General features: G+C 46.1%; 1 protein-coding gene across 17 annotated transcripts in view; it reads left to right on the forward strand.

Moving 5' to 3' along the window:
- The window catches only part of Kcnma1 (potassium calcium-activated channel subfamily M alpha 1), a 715498-nt gene that overhangs the window by 241031 nt on the left and 452667 nt on the right, over nt 1–21800 (forward strand). The gene's annotated exons all lie outside the window — the stretch shown is intronic.

Raw genomic sequence — 21800 nt, forward strand, 5'->3', positions numbered from 1 at the left:
TTTAGGTTCACACTACTTCAGCCAGCAGCTACATTGTTGAATGACCTCCATTCAATTAAAGCCTTGGCTCTGTAAGGTTCCTGGAAAGGACCTCTGGGTGGTTCAAGGTTTGGGAGCGGAAGATGCCCATAAATTACCCCTGGAGTGACTGGGGTGCCTTTGAGGGAGGCAGTGACAGGTGCCCTGTTTCGCAGGTTGGGATGCTGGGGTGCGAGGCTGTGGAGCCTCTGTCATGCAGTCCCATTACCCCTGCCTTTGGTTGTGCTTCAGTGAGTGACCTTAGCTCATTCTTCTACGCAGGTGGCTCCTGCACCTCAATTTACTTGGCAGTCACTCCCTGACCGTGCCCTCCTGGCTGCACAAAACCTCAATTAATCCTTCATTAAAATGTCATAGACATGAAAACCCTTTACCCCTATTCTCCCTTGCACCCCCTGAGCAGATTTGGATTTGTTGCAGTTCCATTGGAGGAAGAGTCGGCTTGGAGACGAGGCTCAGATTCTAGCCCGACTTCTATTTACTCAGAGCCCAAGTGATTTCAGCAATGGCTGTCAGCTAAAAACTCTTGTTCAGTGGGAGGCAAGTAAACATGCTGATTCCATCTCACTGCCCAAGCAGCCCTCTCTGCTGAGCTGGAGAAAGATGCCACTACGGGATTGACACAGCTAAGGTGTGCCCATTCAGGCCCGAGCACTAAGGTTATAGCCACTCACCACATCAGGTCGGAAAAGCAAGATGTTATGAGCCCAAAGTGCTGATTCTCATTTTGCAACACTCTGACTCCGTGACCTGTGCAGGTTACTTAGCTTCTTAGGGTCAAGATTTACCTTTTTTTTTTTTTAATTGATAGCCGCATTGCTGACTACAAATATCAGTGAACTCACAATGCTCAGTAAACAGGGGTTTCTTAATTTGTAGTTCATGGAAACCATAAAAATTGACATTTTAAGTGACCAAATGAAGCCAGATATTGGAGAATTGAAGACTAAAGGAATACTTTTATTAGACCAAGATTGCTGAGAATTAGCAAGGTATCATTCATTGTTGCAAACTCATAGAGAAAACTGATAGTGTCCCTGGTTTCATGGAGCTCACCTAGTGGGGTGGGAGAGGGCAATAATATCAAGAATATACATTCAGGCATGGAGATAATGACATGTTTTTAAAAGATCAGGAAACATTTTTGTTGTTGTTCTTTTTATACATGACAGTGGAGTGAGTGTATTTTGACATATTATATATTCATAAAGTGTAACTTGTTCTAATTAGGATCCCATTCTTGTGGTTGTACATGATGTGGAGTTACACTGGTCGTGTATTCACATATGAATAGGAAAGTACCTAGGAAAGCTAGGTACTATTTGTTTACTATCTTTCCTATTCCCAACCCCCCCTTCCCTTCATTCCCCTTTGTCTAATCCAATGAAATTCTATTCCCACCCCCCTTGTTGTGTGTTAGCATCTTGCATATCAGAGAAAAAATTTGGCCTTTGTTTTTTTGGGGGTTTGGCTTATTTCATTTAACATGATAGTTTCCAGTTCCATCCATTTACCAGAAAATGCTATAACTTCATTCTTCTTTATGGCTGAGCAATATTCCATTGTGTATATACACCACATTTTCTTTATTTATTCAAGACCAGGAAACTTTAAGCAATAAAGGGTTGGGAAGGACCTGTACTTGGGTGTGGTTGAGGGAGTTGGCTTTAGAGACAACACTTGAGAATGAAACAGGAATTGACTGAACAGAGGAGGAAGAGTGTGTGTCTAGCTCTGGGGCAAGAGCTGTGCAGAGTCCCAAAGAAAAACTTTCCTGCCTAGCTGTGGGGTAGGGGATGGCTGCAGTGGGTACCAGGCCAGTTCCTGGCAGGAAGGAGGCTGGAGAGGAGGTCGGCCATGGGGCATCTGTTGGCTTTGTGAGCCAGAGGAAGTATTTTGCATTTAGCATGAGCACCATGGAAAAGCTTGGAAGGGTTTTAAGTGAGGAAGTAATAGAGCAATTCTGTTGATTTAGTAATTCTGCTTATTTAAAGCACCAGATGAAGTGGAGTGGAATGAAAGGTTACTACGAGTACAAATGCTGTCTTTATGGGAAGAGCTCATGCTGTCACCCTGAAGGCTGGAGGAAGTAAGGGTGGCCATGGGTGTCTTTGGTCCTGCTGCGGAGCTGGAGACACACTCTTAGATGCTGCAGCTTCTCAGGTTGGGTGGTGGGAGGAGGTCTGGCTGTTTGAAGCCATAGACTTTCCCATGTGCAGGGCCAGTTATGCCTCTGAGGTTCCCCAGAGTTAGGAACACAGAAAACACCCGCTGTTGGGCCTGCCCTGGAATTCCAGCTATCTACTTTAATTCCACTCTCGATTGGAAGGGGAAGCGAGGAGCTGGAATAAAGTGGGGTGTGGAAGCTCACCTTGCCATTTTCAGAAAAACAATTCTGTGGAGATAAACCGCTTTCCACGTGCCTGGTGAGTCCCCTTGAGGGCACAAGGGTTCAAATTGTTTGCTCCAGTCCTAATGATCTTGGTGCTGTGAGGCTCTGGCTCCGTGGGAGGCTGCTCCAGCCATCCTTGCAGCTCTGCTGTAAACACTCTTAGACGGGGGAGCTGCGTGTCCCCTCACTGCTTCACCTTGATGGGAGGCCTGGTGTGCACCAGAGGGCAGCAGGGTGTCCCTCTCTCCATAGTGCTCCCTCTGAGCCCTGCACGTGGTCCAGAGAGACTGGTCCAGGGCCTATCTGAATGACCCGTGTCTTTCTATAAGTTGAGCATCTGGGGGGAGCCCCTAGAGGGAGGGGGGCAATGCAGAGAACATGAACCCCGAGGCTCCTCTTGTGAGCGGGTGAGGGGGCAGGGGAGGCAGGACATCACACGAGGTCCCTCTTCAGAGCATCCACATTTATCAAGAGTCTGCTTCTCCCAGGCATCATGTTTTCCTGGTGTCATCCCATTTAAATGTCCCATTTAAACCCATTACACAGATGGGGCAACTGAGGCCCAAAGTGATCACACAAAGTACCCCGAGGCCCGTGGGCAGGAAGGGATAGAACCTGGATCTAGTGTTTTGTTTTGGAGCCTGTCTCTGCCTCCTGTGTGCCTGTGGGAGTGTGTTGGGGTGGTGTGGTGATGCTGCCTTTGTCCTTGGGAGATAAGGGCTTGTCCCCAATTGTAAGCAACAAGGAGGCCCTGGGTTGGGAGGGTCAAGATTGCTTCTGGCCTGTCAGTGGGTGGTCGGTCCTTCTCTCCTGCACACAGGGTCAGCCTGGCCTGCCCTCTGCCAGCCTGCCAGGAGCTCGTGTGAGATAATGGATCTGGATGGTCTTTAGGGAGGAGAACACGCAGGAGAGGTGGCCAAGGTGCTAATGGGCAGCCTGACTGGCAGCAGCCGGCTGGGGGAGACCTCGAGCCTGGCTCAGCCACAAATGGGCTCTGCTCCAAGGCAGTGGAGAGTTGGGCCACGGTTTGCCTGGGTTGGGTCATCGTTTGCTGAGCCCGCATCATCAGCTCCAGTTTTCTTGCTCGAGGGGCCTGGGTGAGCTGCTGCCTGCCTGCCCCTGGCTGTACCCACAGGCTTTCTCGTCCCAGCTCTCACAGCCTGCGTCAACTGGGGGCTGCTCTCGGCCCTCCAGATGGACCAGGTGGAGCTAGCGATGGGCGTGGCCACCCTGTCCTGCCTGGCCCTAGAAAGTTCCCTGGGCCATTCCTACCTGAAGCCAGCGCTCCCTCTGAGAGCCAGCGACCTGCACCTGCCCCCAGCTCTCCTCCTCCTCCTCCTGCTTGCAATTGCTCTGCAGAGGAGTGGAGCAATTGGGGCAAACACGCTTCACATCGCCTCTCCTCTCTGAGCTCCCGGAATCTCAGTTCCCACGCTCCCAGCTCTGCCTTCCTGTTCTTTGCTAGCACCAAATCCAGGGGGCAGCCCTGTTCCTGGGGGACAATATTCCAGGCAAGTGGCATGTGGCCTCCTTGGGAGGAAGACCTTGCATTTGGGAGCACAACACTGGGGACCCCTCTTGTTCTGTTCTTGGTAAAAGAGCCTACCTTCTCATCCTTGCCTGACAGAGCAAAAGGCTTGGAATTCAGAGCTGAGAAGCCTGGGATATGTCTGATGATGATGATGGTGATGATGATGATGATGACACTATGATAGCTCTCAGTTACCGACTGCTTATTTTGCAATTTAGACCTCATCCCATTTAATTCTAGTAACATCCCTGCAGGACAAGCTTGATAGTCATGTTAGAAATGAGAACATAAATGCTCAGAGAGGTTAAGTGACTTTCCCAGGGTTAAACAGCTGCAAAACTATTGAGCTAAGGTCTGCACTCACATCCTAGTAATTCCAAAACCCAGTTCTGTTCACTAAGGCATCTTAATATGTGACTTCTGAGAGTCCCAGCCTCCCTCACTCATAGGTTCCCAGAGCTGGTAGGTCCCCAAATCATTCCAGCTCCCTCACACTGATGGTGAGGAGGCTCAGGGTCCTGATAGAGCCAGCTGGTCCTGGGAGGACTGGAAGCCCTTTGACCCTTGGGCCCACAGAAAGAGCAGTTCTTTACAGTCATCCTGTCTGTCTGCAGTGGCTGCCCTGCTCCTCTCCAGGCCCATTCCTTCTTTTGAGACCCGCTCAACTGCTAGGCACAGCGAATCTGGAGGCTGAGACAAGAGGTTCACAAGTTCAAGGCCAGCCTCAGCAATTTAGTGAGGCTCTAAGCAATTTAGCACGATCCAAGAAAAAGGTGTGGGGATGTAGCTCAGTGGCAGAGTGCCCCTGGGTATATCTCCAGTACCAAGAAAAAAAACCCTGCTCATCTTCAGCTCCTGGGAAGTCCCTAGAATTACTGCTCCAGGCTTTTGTTCTAGAACGTCTATTGCATTGTATTGAACCTAGTGGTTTAATGTAATTTTTTCTTGCTTTTCTCCAGAACAGGACCATGCTTTCCTTTAGGCCTGGGTGGCCTCTTTTTCCGTCTATAGTCAGTTCTAAGAAACACTTAGCATCGCCGGCAGAATTCAGCATACATAATCAGTTTATGCTCTTGTGTATTTAGATCAGATTATTTTCCCTGTCTTTGTAGTTGCTGTCATTAATTATTCTTCTTGTCATGTTGTTCTGCTTAGCTGTTTCTTTTTTACATCTTTGCTTCCCACCCATTTTCGCTGTCTCTGCATTCATTTGTTCAGGCAACAAATGTCCATTGTGCACCAAAAATGATGTGCCAGGCACTGTCGGAGATGCTGGGGATAGAGAGTGAATCCCCCGCCCCACCCCAGTGAACTGGTGTATCTAATCAGGCAGAGCTGGATTGGGACTGACTTGGGGCAAAGCTTGATCCATTGGCTCCACAGTATGCTCCCCCCCCTCCAGCTGATATCCCCTTGGGATCACTCTGGGGGTCCCCCTTCCTGGACCCGCCTCAAGTCTTCCTTGAATGAGCAGATCATCGGGTGCTGAATGAGGCCACCCAGGCTTACATACGCTTATTCCTGGAGTTGGAGCCACCTTCTCTGGTTTCATGAGAACATGCTTTTTTTAGGGGAGCAGGTGTGTGGTAGACTCTGGACTCCTACGCCGCTCTCTTCTGATTATTCCCGGAGATCTGCACCTCTCCACTCTGGTTTGGCTGCGGCTGTTTTTTGTCACCCCCACGGGGCTGTGTTGTTTGTTCCTGGAGCAGAGAGACATCTGTCATCCTCGCTGAGCCTTGACAGATGCCACATTCAAAGAACCGGCACCAGTTTGAACACATGCAGCAGCAGCAACTGTCATTGCCACACTCACTCAGACACCGGCACCCCACATGGCCTCCTCTTGGGGGAGCAGATCTTCCCGCATCTCCCCACTGGTCTGTGCTCTTGTATGACAAGTGCAGAATCAACAGTTCCCACGTTTGCAGAGATGTCCCGAAGACTTGAGCAAAAGAGAGGAACCCATAAAATGCAAAGGAGGGTCTAACAGGACTTGCAGGCTGTAGCAGCCTGGGCAGCGAGCACACCACCACCTGTCTGAGCCAGGACCCAGTGAGAGGGTGTATCCCCAGCACAGTGGGAAGAGCAGGCAGAAGATCACCTGCTTGCAGATAAGAATGCATCTTCTTTGTTCTGCTCCAGAAAGTACCTTAATTTGCCCCTGCTACCTTTAGGAGCCAGGTCTTGGGGAAAAGGTGTGGGCACACACAGACAATTGGGCTTACATTAAGTACTAAGGCTTCAGCCCATTCTATAAGAGAGAGCAGCCCTGAATGAGTATGATTTCCAAGGCAAGATTAGAGAGGTGGAGATAAGGAGGGATGTGGCAGGATGAGACGACAAGGAGGACCCAGACACAAATTCAATCACGCTTGTAGGAAGTCCTTGGGAAAATGTTATATGACCTAGGATGTTTTCCTTATGTTGTGAAATCATCTTGGCTTTTGATGTGTTATCTCTCCTTCTCTATGGTCCTAGCAGGAAAAATCTTGAATGGCATTTATGAAGTTGCTTTGGAGAAGGCTGGCTTGAAGGTAGAGTGGTAAGACCCGCCATCTTGTTCAGGCTCCCATAGGTGAGTGTGATCTAGGAAAGATGCTGGCGGGTCAGGCCCTTGGGGCCTAGAAGGGAAAAAATGGTGTCCTGGTGAAGAGAATGGACCTTTCTTTTGTTAGGTCCTGGGCAGTGTCCTGGTGTCATGTTTCAGAAGGAGGATGGCGAGGATGTTGGCCTATAGCTCATACTCTGCTGTGATGCTGGAGAAATGGGCCAGTGGGGAAGGAGACTGAATTATATTTAACAAGATCGGCTACTTGCAAGCCAATAAGATAAGTCTTCCTTTTTACCATTGTGTCTATGGAGCACACTGGTAGAACAGACTGGTGTGATCATGAAAGCTTCCTTGGAGGACTTCTGTGTAGTGCAGGCCACCACAGAGGAAGAGGACCAGTTATGTGGCTCTCAGCTGGACTACTAGGGGTCCTGGGGTTTCTCAGTTGATCCCCACCTTTCTTCCTTAGCATCTCCTCTTCTAAAGAGCTGTTCCACTTGTATCTTTCCCCTCTCTGGTGCTTAGGCTTAAATATTTTATTTTGAGAATGGCTTCGGGAGCTGAGACGTTTCCTTATATCCTGAATCAGATCATCTGCAAACTCCCTCCCACTCTACGCTGGCTTTGTGACTTGGTGTCCCTGAGACCTCCCCCACCCCAGCCTACTTCACCTCATCTTGCTTTTTATTTTTAAGCTCCTCTTTTCTCTCTGAAGCTGGCATTTGTATTCCTAGGTTGTTCTTTCTCATTTCCCCAGATTGTGTCTCTGACTCACCCGCCTCGTGTTGTTTTAAGTCTTGAAGAGAATCTTCTGACTCCAGCAGTAAAACGGAGAGCCGTCCTCAGAACGGTGAAAGTTTCTGGAATCTATAAAACATCAATTTGAATATAGGAAACTCAACTTTAAGAAAGACAAGCTTTCCCCTTAATTTAAATTACTGCATCTCATGGGAAAGTTAATTTTTTAAATAAATCACATATTCCAATAAAGCAGACAGCCCTGCTAGATAAATAATGAAGATGTTTGCTTTAAAAATGATTTTTTATTCAGCTAGTGAAGAACCAGGGGAATAGAGACAGATTAAAAAAAAAAGTGCTGAATGGAAGACACGAGACTGGATTTTGACATCAAGACTAAATTCATCATCTCCAACTCTCCTTGGTTCTGTCTTCCTCCACCAGAGGATGCCACCGGGGTGACTCCCAAAGCCCATGAGTGTCAGGGTATGAAGCCAGGACCTACTAACGGGAGGAAAGTCTCACCGGAATGAGTGCAAAAGCACCATCTGGGATTTTTGCAAGTGAGAGAACTGTGGTTCAAGTTGCTTCAGGAAAACAAAAAGGGAATTTATGGCTCTGGTACTGGATGTAGGGACATTTTAAATTTGTTCCTTTCCCTTTGAAGATTTGATAATTTTAGTCTTTGAAATAAGCTGACAGTAGGCAGATAAGAGGGAAGGGTGCATATAAATTTTATGATATGCCTAAAGAAAAAGAGTGTGAGACTCAAATCAAGACACGTGGCTGGACCTTCCGTGGAGCTTCAAGGGATAGGGTGGGCTTCTGGGTGGGGGGACAGGCCGTGCAGGCTCTGGGAGGTTGCAGGGAGCCTGGTGCATGAGCAAGGGTTGCCGTGTGACACTGATGACTCAGTTGATGTTCTGGGGTCTCTTGCTGTCTCTGGTTTCCTCCTGTTCTCATTTCATCTAGCATTTCTGCTTTCTTCCGCCTTGGTTTTATAGTTGGGAAGGCATCCTCCACGTGGGGTCCCACAATAGAATCAGATGCATGTCACAGTCATTTCATACTCAAAGGAAAAACCCTCAGAAAGACAGTAGTTTCAGGAAAAGACTCAGAACTGAGTCTCATTGGAGAAGGTTGGCATTCCTGAACCAATCACCGTGTCTGGGAAAACCGCTAGCTGGTGGGTCTTACTGGACTGGCAAACCTGGACAGATACCCACTCCTAGATCTTGAGGGTGGAAGGGGGGTCATTCCTGAAGCAGAAGGACTGAGAGCAAGGGCTAGGGTTGTTTTGTTTCCAGAAGTGGCAATGGATGCAAATGGTCAGGTGCATTTGAAGGGCGGGCCCTGGGGTGACCCATATTTGCCACCTGATTCTGTTAGGCGATTACTTCCTACTTGGTTTCTTGCAATATACCTCAGTTATTGGCAGGATTACCAGCCACCTTGCTTCTAGATGTTGGAAGGGCATCCAGAACCTAATGGACTTGATCTTATAGAAGGCAAAGACAAACTAAACCAGCACTTTCTTTGCCATCCACAGAGTTGAGAGATCACTTCCACTCTCTAGGCTTAACAGTAATTTTTCCACCAATGTTGAACTGATAGTTATTGATTTTAAAAATTACTTATCTGTCAATGTAGTTTTAGTATTATTTGATCATATTTTAGTGAAGTTCTTGTAACTGCCTTTATTGAGTATTTACTATGCCCAGGCAGTTGATTGCTTTATAAATGTGAAGTTGTTTCTTAATCACAATCCTCTGAGATATGTCATTGTCCCTATTTGACTGGAGAGGAAAGGGTCAATGACCATGCCCTATGGTGACACCAGCATCCATGTGTTTATGCTGAGTTCCATTCATGTATAGAATGAATAAAACAAGTTATCTGTTCTTGAGCTAATTGTAATTACTTGGTGTTTGTATTTACATGAAAGAATAAATAGTATGTTTCTATGAGAAAAAAACAGAAGGAAGTGATAAATTTTGCCTGATTGTAGTTTAGGAAATAGAAATGAACATTTGAGCTGGGTCCTGAGGACTGAATAGTAGTTTTCTCTGCATAAATACTACAGAAGGAACCTGCTCTTTAACTAATTAATGCATGCATTTTGAATTGAGATGGAGCTTCCAGGTTCAGGGAATGTGATATCGCCCTTGACTCTGCCTTTTCATTAGATGAATGGCCAAGATAGGTATATTTGTATTGGTTTATGTGCTTTCATTTGCAAGGAACTGAAACGATAACTGGTTTAAACAACAAGGATTTGTTGTCTCAATAATTGCAAAGCACAGAATCAGGACTGACCTGAGGTGAAGCTTGATCCATTGGCTCAGCAATATCATAAAGACTCTGGTTTCTTTTCATCCCTCTGTTCTTTCTTGTGCTATGGTGGCTTCATCAAAGGATGGCTCCTTTTTTAGTCCCCAAATGACTGATAGAGCTCTTGGGGTTTATTATGCCCAACAGGAAGAACATGGTGTCTTAATAATAGCAAAAACCCAAGAGTCACTCTGATTGGACTGTATTGGGTCACATGCCTATCCCTGAACCAATCATTGTTGCTGCAGGACAGAGAGCACGGGTGGAGTCCACTTCCCTGGAACCACATGGATCCCAGTGGAACTTTGGATACTGGGAGGGAAGTGATGGGAAGACATCAAAGAAATGCTAACCTAGCATTTAAGTTTACGTAGTCTCTCACTTTGGGGCAGTGAAGGAGGTTTGTACCTCTGCCCCATAACCTTTGATCCTCAGTCTATGGAACTTCAAACTCTAGGCTTTACCTAGGGTAATATAGCAATTGAACTACTGCTTTTTCTCTCCGTATTCTCTACAACATGCTTTGTCCAAGATTACCAGTTTTCTGTTCAAGTCCTGGCTCTACCATGTATACTAGACCTGGATCAGGATACAACCATAGTCACCAAGTTCTAATCTTTCATTCAGTTTTCCACTTTTTGATGTATTCTCTTGTCCTTTGGTCTTCAAACTTAGTGGCTGTCATTTTTGGCCTCAAGTATTTCATCTGTACAGTATGAATACAAATCAGGTCTACATCATTCTTGTAGAGATTAAATAAGTGAATCTTCATGTAACAAATTTACAAATGTTACAGATACGTAATTATAATTATTTAATCACTAGTGGTATTAACACACACATATATCTATATGTAATCATATGCATAGTTATTTAGCTTGTAAATATGTACTTCCATACACATATATAATGTATGGAAAACATTTGGGACAGCACACAGTAGGCGCTGTAGGGGTAGATAAACAGACACATTTTGTAGGGATGATCTTAGCCTTAAAGATATTGCATATATATTGTCCGGCATATAGCAGACACTTGATAAATGTTAGTCATTATTAACAATAATTATGTTGATTGAAGTGCTTAATAATAATAGGATTCATCTGCAAAGAGCTTTATAGTTCTGGAGTGCTTGTTGCCAATACTATCCCCGTTAAACCTTGCAGTTACTCAGTGATGGGGCTCCTACTCCCGTCCAGTGGATCTCAGGAAGGACTGTAGCCTTCCCAGGGTCTTATGGCCAGGTGGTTGTTCTTAGGACCCGGCAGGAACCATGGGGAGGAGCTCCAAGTCCAGGGATGGATGCACACCCGCTTCCCCCATTCCATTTGTCACTCCTTCCCTGAAATGCATGAGGTTCTCATCTGTAATATCCTGATTGTCCCATTAATCTCCTTTAAGCTTCATGAAAAATACAAAGGGCTGAATCACGAATAGTCACCACTTTTAAGTTTTGCATTCAGGAGATGGTTTTCCATGGACTTAAAGAGACTGATGTTTCTCATTTGACACCTGGTTTTCCAACTAAGACCTAGAGAGCTGTCGCCTTCTGAATTACCAACTGATTTCAAGATCTCATCTATATTTTGCCTCTAATATGTCTGTACCTTTTGTTATTTCTGTATTGTCATGTGTTCTTCCTAATACATGTTCTACAGTAGTTCCCAGAGCAGGTGATAAGGAAATTTCTAAGACCTTAGAGAAGCAAGAAGCCTAGAACCTCCAGTCACCCCATATTCCCGAGACCCTGCCACTCAGAAAAGAGCAGTGTTTATTTAATCAACATACACACACACACACACACACACACAAACATCATCATCATCATCATCATCATCCAAGGTTCTGAATTTCAGACTGAGTCCAATATTTAATATGGTAGCCAGTAGCCACACGTTGTTTAAATTTAAATGATATTACAAGTTCAGTTTCTCAGTTGGCATTAGTCATATTTCAAATGCCCAAAACCACATGCGGTTAGTGGCTACCATTTTGGACCACATAGATAGAGAACATTTCCATGGATACAGAAAGCTTCACTAGAGAGCCTTAACATGAAGAAGTACAAGGGGAACTGGCACTGAGGGTTGAACATCCAGCTCCTCAGTACCACAGGCCAACACTTGGTAAACATTCTTAACTCTCTGCATGTATTTCCCCTGCCATTTTCAATGGTCCCTTAGGCAAGGAGAAATGTGAGATTATAGTTTTCCTGATCCAGCATCAGAATTCAATGAAAGTAGGATCTGCCTCCCATCTTCTAGAGGAATGTCAATAGATATGTTTTTCTCAAACCCTGCTCTTGTTCCCACCCATTGGTAACTGACATGCAAGTGGCCAGAAAGTCAGTGTAGAACTTTGTGTTGGAGAACGTTCAGGAGAACTAGTCAGGCACCTTGCCTGACAAGGTAGCTTTGTTCAAACACGTTTAAATATTTCTGTTCAATCCAAACTTTGAAATATTTGGTTATGGACCACTCTGGTGCACCAGCCTACTTTGGTTAATCTAGTCTAGTAGTTCATCTCCAAAAAGCACGCACCAGAAATGACTGGAAGTACAGACTTGCTTTAGATAATAGCAGGCTGCTGTTGTTCTGTTGTTAAATATCAACAGATTACTCAATGGTAATAGATTCACAGAGATGAACATCATTGCATGAATATTGCAAGAAGCCCATGGATCTCTTGGGGCCCCTCCAGACTTAGTTTTGAGAGTGACTCATTAAGTCAGTTTGCAGAGTTTAATTCACATACTCAGACAAGGCTTATGAATTCTTCTGTCCTTGGGAGGAAGGGACAGCAGAGGATGGCATTGGCTGCCTGGGCTAAGGAAGCAAGAGAAGCAGCACAGCTGCCCCCGAGATCAGAGATCTGAGTGACAGAGTCTAGTTCAGGCAAGGACTAGCATGTCTGCCTCCAATGGACTTGTCCAGCAGTGCTCAGAGCCTCTGGCAACTATCAGGGTCAGTGTGTTCCAAGTCATCTGTGGCTGGCTCACCGAACAGGTTGGAGCCTGGCAGGAAATATCTCTGGATTTTTCCAAAGACCAGAATCTCAGAACAAGAAGATAATCTTCCCCAAATATCCTGGCAGCTTTGAGTTCATGGTGACATCTGGGAATTTTAACCCATGTCCAGGGGTCATGCTTTGGATGCTCTTTGACCTTTACTCCTCTTGGAGTCGACTGGTATCATAAAGATGAGAGTTTCTTCACTATTGTCACTGAGAAAGCTCTTCAAAAATTTACAAAACTCTTAACCTATCTTAGAAATAGATGTACTATCTCTTTACATTTTTGCAGCCTTTGGAATACAATCTTCCAGAAGCACTGTCCCAGTGGTTTTTCCAACTCTTTTCTTTGGTCCTTCAAAATCTTTGTTCAAATGACATCTTGGCTAGACCCCAACATATAGCATAGATAAAAGTGGAGCTATGACTAAAGAGGGAGAGAGAGAGAGCACGCTCAGCCCACTGGACCTCTACCCCTCCTTCACATGCCTCCGGCAGCTGAGTCAGTCCCTGAGTCACCAGTGAGCAATCCCTGTGTGGCCCAGAGCATCATCCCACTAAGTCCTCACAATCACCAGGTATGACTGTGAGGTCACCATTGTGCCCTAAGGGGATGGGACACAGCTGAAGAGGGGCAGTGGCCCTGCACCACTGAAATCCATTCAAGGAGGGTCGGCAGTGACAGCATTGCAGGGGAAGGTTCTCATCCAGGGTCATTGCTGGGATAGGATTGGAATCTTGGTAGGGTCTTGTCTAGAATGCAGCATATTTCTTAAAAGAACTTGAATCTATTAAGGTTTCCTGGGTGAAATTAGAATCAGCAAGCAAAGTCAATGCAGCCTGTCTTCAAAATGGCTGTGTGTACTGCTCAGGGATTCTTCTCTAAAGACCCCCAGGAGATTGTTCAGCCCACCCTGAACTCCAGACTTCTCTAGTTCCTCTTGCTTTGCCACCTCAGGCATGCGTACGTGGAAGCCCCTCTTCTAGTCTGCACCCTTGGCTTGAGGTCTATCCTGTTTACTTAGCCTCTCATGCTGTGGCCAGTAGTAGAATGGCTGCAGCCACAGTGTGGGCAGGGCATTTTGTTCTGGAACAATGTTGAGCAGTTGCCCTTTGCAGACTCATCCATTCTTGTCTCTGTATATGTCGTGTGCCAGATGTGTCAGTATTCAGGCTTCTGAAATGGGTATATATATCTATCTACATAAGACTCATTGGAAAATAAAAGCTCCTAAAAAAAAATTGGGCAACAAGTTTCCCTAAATGTCGATCTTTGACCTGGCCTCCCATCTCAGAGACACTGCCACTATGAAATGCCACTGCTGCTCCTATTCTGAACCCTAAATGAAGGAAGACAAAGTCCTGGCATCTTGTCTGACCTTGGCTAATGGTTTTCAGATGGATCGTGGATGCAAAAGGGCTGTGGGGTATTTTCTTATGAAGTCAGGGGTTGAGGAGAGAAGAAGCTGAGTTCAGTTTCTAACCTTGATTTCCCTGATGACTCACCCAGTGGTTTGGGAGCAAATTGCTGAGCCCCAGAGTCTCCACATCTACCATAGAGGTAGGTAACAGAACTCTTGCCCAATCAGTAGGAGGATAGGAGAGTCTTAGTCCATCAGAGCTGCTATAATAAAATACCAGAGACTTGGTGGCTTATGAACAGAAATTCATTTCTCCTAGTTCTGGAGGCTGGAAGTTCAAGATCAAAGTGCTGGAAGGCTCAGGTCTGGTGAAGCCTTACTTTCTGGTTCACAGAGGACACCTTCTTGCTGTGTCCTCATGGAGTGAAGTGGGCTAACTAGTCCTTTAGGGACCCTTTTATCTGCCACTCATGCCACATGGGGTCTCTGTGCCTATGACCTGATCACCTCTCCCCTCTCCTAACATCATCACATTGGTGATTGAGTTTCACCACACGAATTTGGGTAATGAAGACACATTCAGAGCACAGCGGGGAGAATTCCAAGAACTGCATTAAGCAAGTCACTGTCCAGGGAAGTAACTCATCCTCCAAGGCCAAATGCAATCTTAGTAATCTTTTGAAAAGTTTTCCTGGTTTTAGAATTAACTCCAAGAAATTTAAATTTGCTCAGAGAGAAAACAAGAAAAAGGGATGTTGCTTTTGTCTGGAATCTCAGGACTTTCTTTGTAAGACTTCCAAATGCAAAAATATGGCTCCAAAGAACAGTGGCAGCCTATCCTTGGAACGGAAGCACTTAAATTTTGTCTAATTGTAGCAATTTCTAGGAGTCATTGGGAAATGCAGCAGCTCATGAACATGGCCTGTTCTGTCAGACCCCTATGGGAATATTCAGTATTCTACTTTGTGTACTTATCAGCTGAGAGAATTACAGAAATATGTTTCAGGAGCCTGTTGGTGTCAAGAGTAAAGATATAAAAACTTTCTTTTTCCTCTGGATGGTCCCATCCGCCCCAAAGTGTGCTGTCCCTGGGTTAAAAGGGCTCTTGATTCCCAGCATGTTCTGACCTGGGACTCAGTTCTGCAGGACTGGGCAAGGCTTTCTTTCCCAAGTCCCACCCCTCCTGGGATTTCAGTGGCCTCCATTCAGACTGTGGTTTACAGGTGATCAGGTCTGTGGGTAGACACACATCTACTGACCTGGACCAGAGGACAACAGACACAGGGTAAAGGACAATGACTGCTCACCCCTCCCTTCCCTTTCCTTTTATATTTAGTGTTTCTAAGAAGTGGTGGAAGGTTTTCTAGCTGGAGTAAAGGGCTCAGGTATGCTACTTCTCAAACCATATTTTGGGGCATTCTGTTTCACACCCTTGATGGCTTCCATTTATGTTGACATATTGAAACCCCGGATATAAAAAGTAAAAAGTAAAAAGTAAAGGGCACTATTGTCTGTTTATGCCAGTGGTTCCCAGTGAAACTCGAGTGCCAGTATTCTACAGGGCACAGTGTACAGGATTGCGCACCTGGATTGACCTGAACGTTTTGAGTTTGCATGCAGCCAGGTGAAGAGTCTGGTGTAAGTTTTCAAATTCTGCTTTTGTGACCTGGAGCAAGTTACCTAACCATGTCATGCCTCTGTTTCCTCATCTGGAAAAGGGAATAATAGAATCTACTTTGTAGGGTTGTCATGAAAATGAACTGCTGTAATTACACTCTAAGCACAGTTTCTGAAACATCATTCATTCTATATGTGTTAGCTATTATTATTAGTGGAAGCATCAATTATTTGCTGCAAGCTTTTACCAGCATGCTACGTTTTGCTACTGCCCTCCCTTTGTGTTATAGAGCCTGTGATAGGATAGGAATCCTACCTTGGGTGACAGATCACAAAGCAGCTTTGTTTTATTTAATCCTCACAACAATCTTACAAAGAAGAAGTGATTATTCCTGATTTACAGAGGAGGAAGATGAAGCATCCCTGGGTGGTAAAGAGACCCACCTGAGTCACACAACAAGTGCAATAGTCACACCCAGGCCTACTTCTCCAAACCCACTGTCCCTGGGCATCCTTATAGAGCTACCTGTGAACCAGCCCTTCATGGAGACCCAAAGACATGAGCCTGGCCCCACCTCTGGTATGGGCACTCTCATATGGATCCTCCTTGTGTGGTCTAGGGAATCCTGCCAGGTCCTAATTCTATCCCTCCCTTGGTCCTTTCCTTTGTGCAGTGTACTTCTCTGACCTTTAGTCTTCTCTGTTGCAAAGTGAGGATACTCATACGCATTTCTCGTGAGGAGAGTGAGGTTAATGACGTAACCATGCAAGGTTCAAGTACAAGACTTGGCACAGGTTAGTGCTCCATAAATCATAGTTCACAGTGACCTCGTGCATAAGGTTTTGTGCTAGGGTGCTTTCCATGGGTGACCTCCTATATTCTTCATACCATCACCAAGTGGGTCCTCTTCATTTTTAAGATGAGGAAACAGAGGCTCTGTGGGATTAAGTGACTTGCCCAAGATGATGACACTGAGATTCAAACTCTGGCAGCTTTATTCCATAGAAATACCTTCTGTCTTGCTCTTCTACAGAGCCACATGCTTAGATGCATGCAGAATTTGTGTGTGACTACTCTCTGTGGTCAGAAGGGTCCTCCAGCACTGGGCATTTTAGTCATATCCAAAACGTCATTTGGATGTCAACTTGCAGACAGAGTTCTAACCCAGGAGAATATAGCAGAAATCGGGTTCTGTTTTGCCAGGAAGGATACACCCACTGCACTGTTGAGTCTGGTAACTTCAAACAGATGCTGGGTCATTCCTGTGTGCATGCTTGGCTGGGGTAGGGTCTGCCCATACACAGGACCCAGCTCTCTCAGTGAGTCTGTTTATCTACTTAACAGTCAAAGTGACCAAAAGAGACACTTCCCTGCAAGGTGAACTGAGAGATTTCCTTGCTTGTCTTCCAGCCTACTAGGGGAAGAAACCCAGTGCTTTATGGGACAAAGTGAGAGCACATCCAAATGCATTCTTAATATGACTTTTCTGGAGAAACTTTAGTTAACAATTTTAAAACTGTGCATGCCCTTCAATCTGAGGGACAACAGCAAAACAAATGACCCAAGGAACCAGCTGCAGGACACTTGAACAACAAGGGTGGGGGTTGGGGGGGAGAGTCCAAGATTACCAACATGCTTTGCCTACTAATTGACTTTCAGAATCAAGGGTAAGAACTCAGGTGGCTTAATCAGGGAGTATAGATTTGGATCTGCTGAGCAGTTGGAATGCTTTTGTTTCCTGGTCACGAAAGTGCTTGACTGGCTTTGAACTTGCTCAGTGGTGCAGTTACTTGCAGCTGGCCCCTGGCTGTGAGGTCCCTCAGTTCAGGAATGAGGGTTGAGGCAGCACTCTTCATTTGAAGGATCTTCCTGGGGGAATAGCAGGTTCCACTCTTCGATTAAAGCACTTTTCCCCATGATTTCCCTCTTTTTCCTTCCTTGACTCAGGATCTAGGGCAGCGTCCCTGTGGGGGAGGGGTTTGTATCTAAGGTCACCAGCATAAGAATGTGTCCAAGACTCAGGTGGCCCCCCGGGGATGGACAGGTACCACCTGGAAGCCAGGGGAATGGGGTTGAAGGCAGAGCCAGAGTAAGTAGGAGAATGGGGAACCCTCATTCCTTCATCCACTCAGCATATTGAGCACTTGAGGCATGGGTGAGAGATCAGCAAGGTCAACTAGAAACACAGTCATGTCACAGACACTGAAGTGTGGGAGCAGCAGGTGCACCGAGATGACTGGGAGCCACAGACCTGCACTGATGCCAGTGTTCTTGGAATTGCCCACTCTGCCAGGTTAGTAGGAAAAGCACTTTCTTTTTCCCCTCCCTCCCAACCTAGCATCTATCCACTGGGACCCCAGGGAATTTATTTAACCTTTGTCCCTTGGGTGCAAGAGTGAACACAAGAAATCCCTGACTCCATTTTTATTCAGTTTTTGGACAGAAGGAGGGAGACCAAGTCTTCAGGACCCACTCAGTCTGAAACGGGTCTGTCTGAATCTTTGGTTGGCTTTTTCCTTCAAAGGTGGTAAGCCCATGATTCCAGGAATGGAACCACCTAGCAAAGGTGGATCTGGACAGTGAGGGTCTAAGTGCTTACAGGACAGGTCCCACAGAGAGCAGGGTAGACGGAAGGGTTCAGCTGTGTAAAGAACACTTCTTGGTGCATACATAGTGTTTCAGGGGAAAAAAAAAATGGAAACAAATAACCCTGAGAAGCAAGGCAGGAAATCCAGGGCAGACATTTATTCATTACTCATTCACTTAGTCACCAACTATTTCTTACATACCTCAATCCAAAAAAGCATGGTTTCTGGAGCCAGACTGTCTGATTTCAAATCCTGGCTATTTTATTTATTCTCTGTGTAACCTTGAGCAAGTGACTAAATTATACTCTGTGCCTCAGTGTCTTCATTTATAAAATGGGAATAATTTGCTGTCATTCAAAGAGGTCACCATGAAGACTTAAAGAGACTAAGAGCCACGTGTATTTGTTACTAGTCTCTTTTTGTTCATTTACTCCTTTTTGTCCTTAGTCTTTGGGGCATGGGCCTGGTGTTGGGTGTACAGCCAATGGAGGCAGGCAAAGTCCCTGAAGTTACCAAGCTAATGTCCCAGCAGAAGAGTCAGGTTATGAGAAAGCAAGTAAGTGATGACATTATATACTTTAAGATAGTGGTAAGCACTGTGTAGGTATCAAAAGAGGATGATCGGAAGCAGATGATTGTTCTGAGGACCCACGCCTAGAGAGGACAAGGAAAGAGGGACAACCGGTAATCCACATGAAGATTGTTCTGTCTTGAAACGATCTGTCAAGTCTTTGGAATTTATAAAAATAAAATGAAAATGGAGAAAATACTCCTTGAGTATTTTCAAGAGAGGCCAGCAGAATGAGCAACCCCAAAATAAATACAGCTAAATCAAGATTGATTCTGAGGCCAAATAAGCTTCAAGATAATTACTTCTCCTGGTAACGAATCATTATGGCTCACAAATGAATTCATCTTTTCATGTTTTCAGTCGAAAATGTCCTTGCTAGATGGATTAATCCTCCTTTGCACCTCACTTCCTTCACCTGATCCCCTGCACCTCTCCTTGAATTGAAATTAAGGGCCATTCATTTGGAAAAACCTATTAACTCCCTGCTTGTAGATGGCTTGCTCTCCACTCAGCGTGGATGGGTTCCCCCTCCTCCTGAGTCTCTGCTGTCTCCATCAGTGTTCCTTTTGGGCCCGTGGTCGGGGCAGGAAGGCTCAGGAATATTCCATTGGCTCTTGTACTCTTCCTAGTTCCTGTGGTTAGGCAGGACATGGGAACCTAAGAGACATGCATCCCTGCTGGGCTGAAGCAGAGGACCCTTGTGGGCTGGTTCAGTCTTCTGAAGGTGTGGTGCAAGATGGCGGAGCTTCTGTCTACCTGGGCCCTGGAGTGGGCAGTGGAGTGGAGCTCTCCCTGTTGCTTCATGGGTCCTTAACTTCCTGGTTTCTCAGGGGCCTCACAACTGGCTCCTCCTGTATTTTGTAGGTGATTATAAAACCTCTTAATAAATGCATTATTCAGTCATGGATAGGTCTGTTCCCAAACAGTTTTCTCTGTTTTTTTGAAAGTTAATTTTTTCCCCTTTCTAAAAGTACTTCTGAAACTCCTCGCTGTCTTGGTCACTCATTTGGTTTTATTTTCTTTAATGTATTTGCCATTCCCTGAAATTGTCATATTCATACATTTACATATAATTTGTGTCTTCTTTATACTCTACTGAATCCTCTGTGCCTAGAACAGTTTCTGACAAAAGTAAGGTGCCCAATGAAGTGTAAAAGAAATGAATGAGTGCATATGAGTCACCAGGGAGGACCTCACCCCACCATCACGTCTCCTGTTCCCTTCCCAGTGTTTGGGGCTGGGCTGTGTCAACTCATTGAGGCAATGGGAGTGTATCATTAAGATGGTAGACTTCAGAGCCAGACTCCCCAGGCTCACAGACAGCATACTACCTCAGTGACCTTGCATACATGAATCTGGGTGCCTCGGTTTCCTCATCTGTTAAATCAGGACAGCTGCAGAACTTATTGCCCAGGTAGGGCAACATTCTCAGAAAAGTGTTTCATTGATAGGAAGAGCCATGACCATTTCTACCAAGTGTTGGAAAAGAACGCTAGCCTGTCCCCTCTCTGCACTTTCAGTAACCCGGGCACCTGACCTCACTGCTCACCTGAGGTTCAGCAGGAAGGTACGACCACACCATCCCCAGCCCTTAAGCCCAGCAGGTATGGACACTCAAGAAGGGGTCCCAAGGAGAGTAGCCACCCAAGCTGGGGACAGAAGGTCTTCCCTCAAGGTTGGTGTTCTCTGGGGAGGTCTTGCCTCTCAAGCCTCTGTCCTCACCACAGCCCTTCAGCAATATTTCCATATTTTTATTAAACACCAATGTGCTGGCCAGATGAGTGACACTTCCAGTGATGGGGCTTTGCTCTGCTTCTCAGGGCATAGAGAACTTGTTCAATTATGTGTCACCCCTGTGATGAGCCCAATCATAGGCACACACATTAGCTTCTGATTATAGCCTTGTTGTGCTTCTCTTGACAGGAAGGAAATGAATTTACCTCATGTCACCCCTGTAGTTTGCAAGGAGCCTTGGCTTTGGAAAATAGCACCTTTCACGTTTCCACGTTTTTCTAAGGAGGAAACGTTCTTGTGGGGGTCAGTCCTGGGGGCCTGCACAGCTGAGCCTGGAGGTGAACTCCAGGTGATTCTTTAGAGTGATGATGGCCCTTGGGGGCTTGTGGGGAACTGACTGGGGTGTGGGAACTCCTCCTGTAAGGAGCGGAGTCCTGTATCCATTGTCTTTATTTGGGTCTTGCCTCATAAAGGTCCTGCACAAATCACTGTCTTGCTCAGCCTTCCCTTCTGCCTGTGGAATGGGTGGGGTAAGGCAGTTATTGCACAGTGCGGGGTGGGGTATGTGAGATGAAAAAAGTTCATACGGAAAGCACTCAGCACCATGCCTGGGATATGGTAAGTACTACACGTGGGTTTTCTAATTATGAAAATAATTTAAAAAATAGTTTTGTTATTGTTATGAAAGGGGCAGAGCCTTGAGTTCAAATATGTCTTTGTCATCTAGTAGCCATGTGACCTTGGACGTATCACATCACCCCCATGGGCCATTTGTGAAATGAAAGAAGAGTGGACTGACCGTCCTTCAGGTTGGCTATTAGGGTCTCAGTGAATCGGCCCTTGAAAAGCATCTAGACAGTGGGGCAGGGAGGGAGAGGACTGTGGCTGGTAGCCACATTTGATTGTTGCTGGTGAAGCCCATCCCACACCCAAGGGGAAGGTGGGTTGCTGGGAGGCCAGAGAAGCTGGGGTAGGGTGAGCTGAGTGTCCATGGTGGTTGATACTAAGGACAGAAGCCTTACTTTCCATTTGGGACAGTGAGCTTCTTTAGAGGAGTCATCTCTAACCTTACCACATTCCATGGAATCCTGGGACTGGCTGAGGAGGGGGTGGGGATGATGCTGCTGGGGACCTGGGCAACTTTCAAAGCTCTCAGGAAGGGCCGAGATTCCTGAGGGAGGGCAGCATCCCCTCTCCTGCAGACTCACCCTCTCCATTAGGACGCCCATCAGGAAGCCACCTTGCCCCCTGCCCAGTCACAATCACTTTGGAGCCAAGGAGTCTGGGGGATGGACCCTGTCCAAAGAAGTGTGACCACAAGTCCAGAAAGGGCT

The sequence above is a fragment of the Marmota monax genome, unplaced genomic scaffold (assembly GCF_021218885.2).
Source record: "Marmota monax isolate L192 unplaced genomic scaffold, Marmota_monax_Labrador192_F-V1.1 WCK01_AAM20220418_F8-fsc00019, whole genome shotgun sequence".
NCBI lineage: Eukaryota > Metazoa > Chordata > Mammalia > Rodentia > Sciuridae > Marmota > Marmota monax.